This window comes from Hyla sarda, chromosome 4 (assembly GCF_029499605.1).
Source record: "Hyla sarda isolate aHylSar1 chromosome 4, aHylSar1.hap1, whole genome shotgun sequence".
NCBI lineage: Eukaryota > Metazoa > Chordata > Amphibia > Anura > Hylidae > Hyla > Hyla sarda.
Window position 1 is genome coordinate 13,055,554 of NC_079192.1, and position 13,092 is coordinate 13,068,645.

Consider the following 13,092-nt stretch of genomic DNA (forward strand, 5'->3'; position numbering starts at 1 on the left):
CTGTCTGCTCACATCTCCCCTAGCATTAGCAAAACTACAACTCCCAGCTTGTCCTCACTGACAGTAGCGGGACACAAGCTGACAGTGGGAGGATTTTTCCTCCAGCTGTGAGCCCTGCGCTCACAGCTGTCAATCAAGGAAGTGTGTCCATGATCTAGGTGATGACGCATGGACACAGCAGGACTAGTATGTGTCCAAGCAGGCCGGGGGGGGGGGGGGGCAGTTGTTTGGCCTTTTCAGTATGAAATACTGAACATTTTCTACTGAAAGCGATTGCAAAACCTATTGGTTAGACATGCTTTACAAAATATGAAAAGTTTTTGTATCTGACAGTGCCCATTAGGGGTACTCCACTGCCCCAGCATTTGGAATATTTAGTTCCGAACGCTGGGTGCGGGCTTCAGGGGTCACATGTCCCCTTGTGACGTCACACCCCGCCCCCATTGGCCATCCTGACAGTATTTTTATATTAAAAATACCTGCAATGCAATGGCCGGTATTTATCCAACAAATCCTCCAACTCTCAGAATGTTGCACCATAACCTATACCAGATTTTCCCAACCAGAGCGCCTCTAGCTGTTGCAAAGCTAAAACTCTCAGCCCCCTCCATACATATCTATGGGAGGGGGCATTGCATGAAGTCTCGACCACTGCCGCCCGGAACCCAGCCTTTGGATACGGGATAAGATATCTAGGGGGCAGAGTACCCCTTTAATGGTCACGATCAGAGCTATCTCCGATCCCAGCCATTACAGCAGGGAGTCGGCTATAAGTTAGGGTGGGTTTCTAATATAAGTTAGGGTGGGTTTGTAGTGTACAGTGCTGGATCCGGTAGGGAGGAGCAAAAAACGTCCGCTCCCGTATCCCAGCCAGATCTAGCCTGAACCCCATTCATTTCAATGAGCCGACTGGAGTCAAACGCTGATACGCTGTATACCACGGTTTTTGGTCAGGTCAGAAAACCGTACACGGGGCAAAAATTAGCGAACCGGAGTCAGTGCTTGACTCCGGTCGGCTCATTGAAATGAATGGGGTTCGGGGCTGGGATACGGGAGTGGCCGGTTTTTGCTCCTCCCAACCGGATCCAGCACCCGTACACTACAAACGTAGTGTGAACCCACCCTTACATAGGAGGACACGGGCACAATCCTCAACATACAGTTTTGTCAAGCTGAATATATTTATACATATATAATCTCTTGTGAAACCATCTGTTGTTATTGTTTTTATGTTATTATTGCAGTAGCCTGGAAAATCTCATTAACTTCTTAATTAGGTTGTAGATATTGTTTCCTTCATCACCTTCAGAACATAAAATCTTAATTCTGCCCCCAGGGGAAGTGAAGCACGTAGATAATAGACAAAGGAAACGTTTGATACCAGTTTATTGCACCACTGTCTGTAGCTGCCACGTAATTACGTGATGCCAACGTACAGCCGGACGTGTTGCCTACGGGCCCTGAGACTTCAATAGGCCGCATGTAGTCAGTCCATCTCCTGAATTTATATGCCGTCTGTGCAGGACTCAATACGTGATCAAGCCATAAAATGCCGTTCTGAAAGATGATGTCTGTGACCTTCAAATCAAGCTGCTAATACCCCATCAAGATGCACCTGCGCCTCCTGTTCCTTTGGACCCTTAAGCCCTTTAAAGGGGTGTGCAAATATCATAAAATTGTAAAATAATCATAAAATAAATAAAACTATTACCCCAAGATATACTACTTACTAGCTGCCACATATTGGCAGAGATACAGTGCACTCTAGTTTTACCCAGAACTTCTGTACCTCTCTAAACAGTGACTTCACAACTTGAAGACAAACCCTACTCTAAGTGCTGGGTCATCACAGGTCAAAATAACAAATTACAGCAACAAAGTCAGATCAGGGAAAAACAGTCATAACACAATAAGTAAACACACACTAAATACAATACTACCAGGGAGACAAATTAACAAATGACTGTCAGCGAGCCGGGTCAGAAAGCCAAGAGGACAGAGGGTAATCCAAACACAGAGCCAAAGTCACAAAACCAGGAAAACAGAATCAGATACAGGTAGACATTAGCTTTACTGAACTTTCTTCATAGGCAAAATCTAAGAGACAAATGAGAGTTTATAGGGGGGAGAGTTTATAGAGTTTATAAACAAATGAGAGTTTATAGAGTTTAACTGTTCCGAACGCTGGAGCCGGCACCGGGAGCTCGTGACGTCATAGCCAGGGACAGGCGTGACAGGGAGAAAATTAGTGCATGTGCCGTTTTTTTCTCACTTCATAAAATAACATCCGTTATTCATAACGGGCATTAGTGGGTCAAAACATCTAATCACTAAATCCCATAGACTTGACTGGGATTTTGTAACAGCCGCTTAACGGACGGTTTTAAGGGTTTCCTTAACGGAAAATTATAACAGGTCTTTAAAACGGTGAAATTATATAGTGTGAAAGCAGCCTTACTTTACACTGATGCCGTCTTCTGCCCCAGTTCTTCCTTCTCGCTTCTGCTGCTGCTCATGGTCAGTGATAAGAGGAAAGAGACAGAACCATGCAGCTAGAGGATGCCGATGTAGTGAGGCCAAAATTCTTCAGGGCTTCTTCAATGCCCTGTAGCAAAAACAGCTGCCTAAGCTGCCTTCTTGAAGCGGCCATGGGCTGATGCACTTGCGATGGTGAGGGCCAGAGCGAGGCCCCCACCAGCGCGAGGCCTAAGGCGGAGGCCTATGTGGCCTAATGCTAGAGCTGCCTCTGCCTGGTAGTGACCTGGCCTATGGATAACATGGAGGCCAAGCTTGGCCCTTGTATTAAAACACAGACAGAATCTCATTACACAGTACAAGAGTCTTTCACTCGATGGTAAGATGTCTGTGGCTTCAAAGTCCAATCTTTTCATTGACTTTGGCCAAGTATTTTTACCAGGAACTCTTTCTCAAGTTAGACTCCCAAGTTTTTGATAAAGTCCAGATGGATGGAGAAGAGCACACTCTCTGAAGAGGAAAGCATTTGGGTACAAGAGTCCATTCCGTTAAGTCAAAGCCCAATTGAATTCCTTACAGGTCTAATGAAGGGCCATCACCGAATGGTTATGTCATTATGGTTATGTCGTCCATGTACAGCAAGCACTAGACCACTGTATAGTCTAGTCCAGGTGATCCCTCTGAACTAGGAACTTTGCCAGATAGACTCTGTGGAGAGCTCCATAACACAAACCAATGTGGAAATGATGTTGTCGAGTCAGAAGTATGAGGACAGTTTTTGCTCTTATCAACAGATCTTCTTTCATTGGGAAGGAAACATTGCTAAACACCTTAGTTAAGGCCAAGACCAAGGTCAATAATATAGACTATATACGTACATGAACTACATGTGGGGGGTCTCAGCCTACACTGACCTAACTACATCAAATCCACCACTGAGTAGACAAGATGCTGACCCTCCTTCTGCTCTTTCTTTCCATCCAGGTGTCTCTGGCAGAAGACATGTACAATTCTGTATCCAATGGAGGCTCCAAAGGAGAATGGGGATCAACTGAAGAGTGCCCGATGGGTCTAAGGCAGCAGGCTTCAATCTGAAAGTGAAATTTTAATGAAGGTTTTAGTTTTTTCTGTTATTTTTATACATTATTTAAAAAAAAAATAGTTTGAAGCCATGTAATTTAGGTTAGATATCACACAGGTATCATGTATCGTGTCATAGAGCAGGAGGAGCTGAGCAGATGACATATACAATACAATACAATCTGCAGGTATCATGTTATAGAGCAGGAGGAGCTGAGCAGATGATAAATACAATACAATACAATCTGCAGGTAACATGTTATAGAGCAGGAGGAGCTGAACAGATGATATATACAATACAGAATAATCTGCAGGTATGATGTTATAGAGCAGGAGGAGCTGAACAGATGATATATACAATACAGTACAATCTGCAGGTATCATGTTATAGAGCAGGAGGAGCTGAACAGATAATATATACAATACAGTACAATCTGCAGGTATCATGTTATAGAGCAGGAAGAGCTGAGCAGATGATAAATACAATACAGTACAAACTGCAGGTAACATGTTATAGAGCAGGAGGAGCTGAACAGATGATATATACAATACAGTATAATCTGCAGGTATCATGTTATAGAGCAGGAAGAGCTGAGCAGATGATAAATACAATCTGTAGGTATCATGTTATAGAGCCGGAGGAGCTGAGCAGATGATATATACAATACAGTACAATCTGCAGGTAACATGTTATAGAGCAGGAGGAGCTGAACAGATGATATATACAATACAGTACAATCTGCAGGTATCATGTTATAGAGCAGGAGGAGCTGAGCAGATGATATATACAATACAGTATAATCTGCAGGTATCATGTTATAGAGCAGGAGGAGCTGAGCAGATGATATATACAATACACTACAATCTGCAGGTATCATGTTATAGAGCAGGAGGAGCTGAGCAGATAATATATAGTTTTGTGGGAGGATAACTTGTCATTTATTGGGGGAAATCTCGGCTCCTTCTCGGATCAGTAATCATATGTATGGTCCATTGTTTATTCTTTCGGTGGAATCCGACCCGGAACTGCACTGCGGTCAATGGGACATTAGGCTCCGATTCTGAAGGAGGCTTCAGACAGTAATTTCCTTTTGGATTTTCTATAGTGTGAACAAAGCCTCAGACTTACCTGACAGTATCTTGTCTGATTAAATCTTGTTTGACTCCTCAGGTGGACAGGGATCTGGTGACAGCGGACACCACGGGGGTCAACTCCATTTACTTGCTCTGCACGGATCCTTACTCTGGAAACTTTGTTGGTACCGTATCCTCCAGTAAAGGAGAGTAAGTACCCCCCCCCCCCACACACACACACACCTCTTCCCGGTCTTTACTTTTATGTTACTTTTATGTTATTCAGGCTAGGTTTAAACAGCCGTTTCCATCCGACCCATAAATGGTCCGATCGGCTCTTTTATTATTATTATTTCTTTTTTGCGCTTATCAGACCCTGAAACGGGTCGGATGCACACCACTGTCATGACGGATTGGATTCACTTTCTTGGAGTCTGTCGGTGACCCAGTAATTTTACAGGACTTTAATGGAGAAAAAAATAGTACCTGCACAATTTTTTCTCCGCTAAACTCCTGTCCATTTGGCCGGATTGCTGGTGGAACTCTGAATAGCGGAGTCCGGTGGCAATGTGAACAAGGCCTGACACATTCAGCAGCACCGTACAGAAGTTGTGGCATCTTTTTGTAGTGTTTATGATTTTGACTTCTAAATTACGTTTTTTTCCCCCTATCCTTTTGTTATTTAGCCGGTGCATTTTTTATTTCCATCAGTATTTTGTAACTTTTTTGTTACTTTTTCTCTGTTGCTTTAAATTTTAGCCACTTTAAATTTTTTTTAAATCCCCTCACACTTTTATTTTCTTGTATACTGGCTGTATTAGAGCTAAATTTTGTGATGTGTAGTTTTTATTGATACAATATTTGTTTTGATGGGACTTTTTGATCTTTTTTTAATAAATTTTTTTTCTGTTATATGAAGTGACCAAAAATGATGAAGTTCAGAACTTTTTACTGTTTATTTAATGTTACATTTGAATAGTTTGAACAATTACACACATGGATATACCACATATGTTTATGTTTATTTACTTTATTTTATTTGTTTTATAAAAAAATTGGGAAAGTGGAGTGATTAAAACTTTTATTCCCATTTATTAACATTTTTTACACAATTTTTAAGGCCCTATAAGGAACTATTACATGTAATATTTAGATTGCATACACCCAAAAATGCTGCGCCATAGAACAGCATTGATCAGTGTTATCAGCGCTCCATTACTACAGGCTGCTGAGGCTTTCTGTATTTCTGGAGCGCTGATCAGATGACATGGAAGCAGGTAGGGACCCTATGACCTTCTTGTCAACTTATCTAGACCCTGCGATTGCACTTTGGCGGTCCCAATCAGCCCCCCTGAGCTAACCGACGCACATGTTTTACACTTAAACTTGATTGTGGCATCTACAGGGTTAATGCCAGACATCGGCCTGATCAGCTATGTCCAGCATTAGCCGTGAGTCATGGATGTTGATAATCCACCAGCCTTAAATCGAGGTCAGCTTCAAAGTCCAGTAGCAGGCACAGGGGGTAAACATACGACCTGTGTCCTCAAGGCATTAAAACCCTCTTGGGAGGGGCAATTCATTATTTAAATTCATTTTGTTAAAAAACAGACACTTTTTTAAATGATTTACGTGTGTGGAGGAAAAAAATGATGTTTCCTTACAAAGCCCAAGTGTGCTGCTGCATGTAGTTCGAGATCGCAGGGGATTCCTGTGGTCCAACCACTGGGATCAGATAGACCCCCTTTCCTGATAACTTTGTAAGTGTGAAAAAACCCAGTTTCAAAGCTTCTTTTGCCAATTGGTGGTCTTCCCAAGGTGAAACCCGATTGGTAATGTCAGGATCCGGGCTGGCGGATGGTGAGGACACTGGAGGTGGATCCTCTGTGCCGGAGAGGAGATGGCGTGGGCCGTACCAGGGGAACGGAGTCTAAGATTTTACTGGTATTCACAAGAGCCCGCCGCAAAGCAAGGCTGCGGCGGTAACCCCCAGGTCGATCCACCCGGTAGCGACTCAACCTCTCCGGCAGCTGAGATGGCGCGGTACAGAAGGACAAGGCAAGGCAAGGTCAGACGTAGCAGAAGGTCAGGGCAGGCGGCAAGGTTCGTAGTCAGGGGCAACAGCAAGGGTTCTGGTAACAAGGCAACAGACACTCAAGAAACGCTTTCACTAGGCAATAAGATCCGGCGAGGAGAGGAAGGGAAGTGGGTTTATATGTGTTTGGGAGTGATTAACAGTGACCGGCCCTTTAAATTTAAGAGAGCCGGCGCAGACAGAGGGAGGTGAGTAGAACGGGATGCAGTCCGCGGGCGGACTTGTGCCGCCATGCGGATTGCATCCCCGCCGGCAGCACTGTAGCAGCGTTCACGGTCAAAGTGACAGACCGGGGCGCTGCAGGAGGAGACACGCTGTGATCGCTCCGGGATGGATGCGGGACCCGGAGCACTCAGCGTTACAGTAGCCCCCCCCCCCCTTTGGTCTCCCCTCTTTTCGGATCCTAGGAACTTACGGATGAGCTCTTTATCAAGAATATTGGCCTCAGGCTCCCAGGATCTCTCCTCAGGACCGCAATTCTCCCAATTGACCAAAAATAATTTTTTACCTCTGACGGTTTTGGATGCCAGGATTTCTTTTACAGCAAAGATGTCAGAGGAACCGGAGACAGGGGTAGGGACCATGACCTTGGGGGAATAACGGTTAAAACCAACAAGCTTGAGCAGGGCCAGATTAAGGCTGCCTGGAAGACGGAGCACTTCATTATGATGCCCCCCCCCCCCCCGCCCCGCCCGGCAGTCCCCCCATCCCCCCCGACAGTTCCCCCACATTAGGTGCAGTAAAGTTCCCCACATTAGGTGTAGCATAAGTCCCCCACATTAGGGGTGCAGTACAGTTCCCCCCACATCAGGGGTGCAATACAGTTCCCTAGACATCAGGGGTGCAATACAGTTCACCTCACATTAGGGGTGCAGTACAGCTCCCCCCACATTAGGGGTGCAGTACAGTCCCCTCCCCATTAGGGGTGCAGTACAGTTCCCCCCCATTAGGGGTGCAGTACAGCCCCCCCCCCCTGTAGGGGTGCAGTACAGTTCCCCCACCTTAGGGGTGCAGTACAGTTCCCCCCACATTAGGGGTGCAGTACAGTTCCCCCCCATTAGGGGTGCAGTACAGTTCCCCCCAATAGGGGTGCAGTACAGTTCCACCCCGTTAGGGGTGCAGTACAGTTCCACCCCATTAGGTGTGCAGTACAGTTCCCCCCACATTAGGGGTGCATTACAGTTCCCCCCCATTAGGGGTGCAGTACAGTTCCACCCCATTAGGTGTGCAGTACAGTTCCCCCCACATTAGGGGTGCAGTACAGTTCCCCCCCATTAGGGGTGCATTACAGTTCCCCCCCATTAGGGGTGCAGTACAGTTCCACCCCATTAGGTGTGCAGTACAGTTCCCCCCACATTAGGGGTGCAGTACAGTTCCCCCCCATTAGGGGTGCAGTTGAGTCCCCCCCCCCATTAGGGGTGCAGTACAGTTCCCCAACATTAGGGGTGCAGTACAGTCCCCCCCATTAGGGGTGCAGTACAGTCCCCCCCTTTAGGGGTGCAGTACAGTCGTCGTCCCCCATTAGGGGTGCAGTACAGTCCCCCCCCTTAGGGGTACAGTTCCCTCCCCCATTAGGTGCAGTACAGTTCCCCTCATTAGGTGCAGTACAGTTCCCCCCATTAGGTGCAGTACAGTTTCCCCCACATTAGGGGTGCAGTACAGTCCCCCCCCATTAGGGGTGCAGTACAGTCTCCCCCCAATAGGTGTAGTACTGTCTCCCCCCCCTTAGGTGCAGTACAGTCCCCCCCCCATTAGGGGTGCAGTACAGTTCCCCCCCCCCCATTAGGGGTGCAGTACAGTTCCCCCCACGTTAGGTGTGCAGTACAGTCCCCCCCCCATTAGGGGTGCAGTACAGTTCCCCCCACGTTAGGTGTGCAGTACAGTTCCCCCCCTTTAGGTGCAGTACAGTCCCCCCCCATTGGGGTGCAGTACAGTTCCCCCCCATTAGGGGTGCAGTAGTCCCCCCCCCATTAGGGGTGCAGTACAGTTCCCCCCCATTAGGGGTGCAGTAAAGTTCCCCCCCCCCATTAGGGGTTCAGTTCCCTCCCCCCATTAGGTGCGGTACAGTTCCCCCCATTAGGTGCAGTACAGTTCCCCCAACATTAGGTGCAGTACAGTTCCCCCCACATTAAGTGCAGTAGAGTCCCCCCACATTAGGTGCAGTAGAGTTCCCCCACATTAGGTGCAGTAGAGTTCCCCCACATTAGGTGCAGTAGAGTTCCCCCACATTAGGTGCAGTAGAGTTCCCCCACATTAGGTGCAGTAGAGTTCCCCCACAAAAGGTGCAGTAGAGTTCCCCCACATTAGGTGCAGTAGAGTTCCCCCACATTAGGTGCAGTATAGTTCCCTCACATTAGGTGCAGTAGAGTTCCCCCACATTAGGTGCAGTATAGTTCCCTCACATTAGGTGCAGTAGAGTTCCCTCACATTAGGTGCAGTACAGTTCCCCCACATTAGGTGCAGTATAGTTCCTCACATTAGGTGCAGTATAGTTCCCCCACATTAGATGCAGTACAGTTCCCCCCCAGACATAGAGCCTTCAGCCATATACAGAGTATGGCTGGAGGCTGTATGCCTGTTTACTGCCCCAGTGTTCCTACCATCGCTCCTCCGGTCCGGTGGCACGATCTATTGCTAGGGCCTATGGGCCATATGGGCGCACGCATAAGACATAAGTGACGTCCCTGCGTGCCATACCTCCCGATAACCGGGGCATTCTTGTGTCCTGAAAAGATATTTCGGGACACAGGGATGTCCCGAATGTGATGGGGGCTCCCAGGGCTGCCATCAGGAATTTCAGGGCCCCATACAGCCATAGTGTCTGGCCACCCCTAGATTCATCAAGACCTGTGCTGAGGAAAAGTAGAGCAGCTGCCCATAGCAACCAATCAGATCGCTTTCAGAGGCCTTTTCAAAAATTAAAGTAATCTGATTGGTTGCTATGGTCAACTCATCAACTTTTCCTCTGTACAAGTCTTGATCAATCTCTCCCAAATATGTGCAGCATTACAAATCAAAATATGGCCAGATTTTAGCATGTAAATGGACATGTATATGTCTGATGAAGCAGCCATATTGGAAACATGAAGTACCAGATGTCATACTAGTATTCTGCCATTCAGGAGTCTTATAAATCTGTGGAAGTACTAGTGGGACATTACTTCACTCCATGTCTCCTCTCCAATGTGGCTGCTTCACCAGACTGATATTCCCTTTAGGAGACTGGGAAAGCTGGGTGACAAAGAGTACATAAAGCTGAGGAAGTAGAGTGAGCCCTGCACTGTGCACTACCTGTCACCCAGCTTTCCCAGTCTCCTGAAGAGAGCCCCCCAAATACCCATATAGTGCCCCACACACACATTGCACAGATACAGAAAGCCTGCACATTGCATATATACATTCATAATATTAACAGACATATACACAATCAGACACAGGACAAAATACACAATCAGGCCCAGGACATATACACAATCAGGCCCAGGACATATACACAATCAGACACAGGACATATACACAATCAGGCCCAGGACATATACATAATCAGGCCCAGGACATATACACAATCAGGCCCAGGACATATACACAATCAGACACAGGACATATACATAATCAGGCACAAGACATATACACAATCAGACACAGGACATATACACAATCAGGCCCAGGACATATACACATTCAGGCCCAGGACATATACACAATCAGACACAGGACATATACACAATCAGGCCCAGGACATATACACAATCAGACACAGGACATATACACAGGCACAGGACATATACACAATCAGACACAGGACATATACGCAATCAGGCCCAGGACATATACACAATCAGACACAGGACATATACATAATCAGGCCCAGGACATATACACAATCAGGCCCAGGACATATACACAATCAGACACAGGACATATACACATTCAGACACAGGACATATACACAATCAGGCCCAGGACATATACACAATCAGGCCCAGGACATATACACAATCAGGCCCAGGACATATACACAATCAGACACAGGACATATACACAATCAGACACAGGACATATACACAGGCACAGGACATATACACAATCAGGCCCAGGACATATACACAATCAGGCCCAGGACATATACACAATAAGGCCCAGGACATATACACAATCAGACACAGGACAAAATACACAATCAGGCCCAGGACATATACACAATCAGGCACAAGACATATACACAATCAGACACAGGACATATACACAATCAGGCCCAGGACATATACACATTCAGGCCCAGGACATATACACAATCAGACACAGGACATATACACAATCAGGCCCAGGACATCTACACAATCATGCCCAGGACATATACACAATCAGGCACAGGACATATACACAATCAGGCACAGGACATCTACACAATCAGGCACAGGACATATACACAATCAGGCACAGGACATATACACAATCAGGCACAGGACATCTACACAATCAGGCACAGGACATATACACAATCAGGCCCAGGACATATACACAATCAGGCCCAGGACATATACACATTCAGGCCCAGGACATATACACAATCAGACACAGGACATATACACAATCAGGCCCAGGACATCTACACAATCAGGCCCAGGACATATACACAATCAGGCACAGGACATATACACAATCAGGCACAGGACATCTACACAATCAGGCACAGGACATATACACAATCAGGCACAGGGCATATACACAATCAGGCCCAGGACATATACACAATCAGACCCAGGACATCTACACAATCAGGCCCAGGACATCTACACAATCAGGCACAGGACATATACACAATCAGGCACAGGACATATACACAATCAGGCACAGGACATATACACAATCAGGCACAGGACATATACACAATCAGGCACAGGACATATACACAATCAGGCACAGGACATATACACAATCAGGCCCAGGACATATACACAATCAGGCACAGGACATATACACAATCAGGCACAGGACATAGACACAATCAGACACAGGACATAGACACAATCAGACACAGGACATATACACAATCAGGCCCAGGACATATACACAATCAGGCCCAGGACATATGCACAATCAGGCCCAGGACATATACACAATCAGGCCCAGGACATATACACAATCAGGCCCAGGACATATACACAAGCAGGCACAGGACATATACACAATCAGGCACAGGACATATACACAATCAGGCACAGGACATATACACAATCAGGCCCAGGACATATACACATTCAGACACAGGACATATACACACACACATACACAAAAGCACACTTACTTTTTAGGCAGGATTGAACAGCTCCAGGGGGTCCACATTTTGTGTAGCCCCCAGCCTGACTTCTGCTCCCAGCTGTAGCACTGTGCAGCCTGCAGCCTCCCCCTCCTCCTATTCCCCGACTGCCGAGCTGTGTACAGCAGGAGGATGGGGAACTTACTGAGCAGCTGGGGGAGGGGCCCAGGAGAGAGGCCCGTACATCTTCTTGCACATGTGTGGGGTACTGCTAAGCCTGGGAGTAGGTAGGCCCTGCAAAGTTCAGGCAGGAGGAGGGGATGGCCCCCCATGATTTTAGCTCCGTAAAAAGAACAAGCCCTACTGCTTTGCAAGAGGCTTGTTCTTTTTACTAACATGCAGTGCGGGAGGAAAGTGACAGAGTCGGTAGCAGCGGGCCCCCAGTACACAGTGCACCTGGTCCGGGGCCCTGACGGCAGTACTGCCTGTACTGCCCTGATGGCGGCCCTGGGGGCCCCCTGCGGGGCCTGGGGCCCCAAGCAGGTGCTCCATGAGCGCCAATGATGATCCGGCCCTGGGCTTGAGTAGAGAAACATGGAAAGAGTTAGGAATACGGAGAGAGGAGGGAAGATGAAGTTGGTAAGAGACAGGGTTAATTTGTTTTTTAAACAAATACAAAAAGAGACGTGGAGCGCACACTAAAGAACACAAGGTTAACTGATTTCCTTCACTCAAAGGAGGGGGAAAAAGAAAACAATATAAAAAAAGATCAGTCCTCAGTGTTCCACTCACAAAAATGAGTGTGCTATGGATAACTAGTAATAAATTCTTAAAATGCCAGTTGATATATATTAATTATTTATTACACAGTAAACTAAAAGTGTCTCTAGAAGTTTACTGTGTAATAAATAATTAATATATATCAACTGGCATTTTAAGAATGTATTACTAGTTATCCATAGCACACTCATTTTTGTGAGTGGAACACTGAGGACTGATCTTTTTTTATATTAATTTGTTTTTTGACTTTGAAAGGGCCTAAAAATCGGGGGCTCGACTTGTAACTGGGTACACGGAATCAAATGTACTTAGCAGAAAGCCATACCCT

At 46.5% G+C, this 13,092-nt stretch overlaps 1 protein-coding gene across 2 annotated transcripts in view; it reads left to right on the plus strand.

The window, feature by feature from the left end:
* The window catches only part of LOC130367550 (vitelline membrane outer layer protein 1 homolog), a 160,087-nt gene that overhangs the window by 113,978 nt on the left and 33,017 nt on the right, over positions 1-13,092 (plus strand). For both annotated transcript variants that reach the window (XM_056570025.1, XM_056570026.1), the window contains exons 2-3: positions 3,460-3,589; positions 4,727-4,839. The gene's annotated coding sequence lies outside the window, so the exon portion shown is untranslated. The remainder of the gene's footprint in view (positions 1-3,459; positions 3,590-4,726; positions 4,840-13,092) is intronic.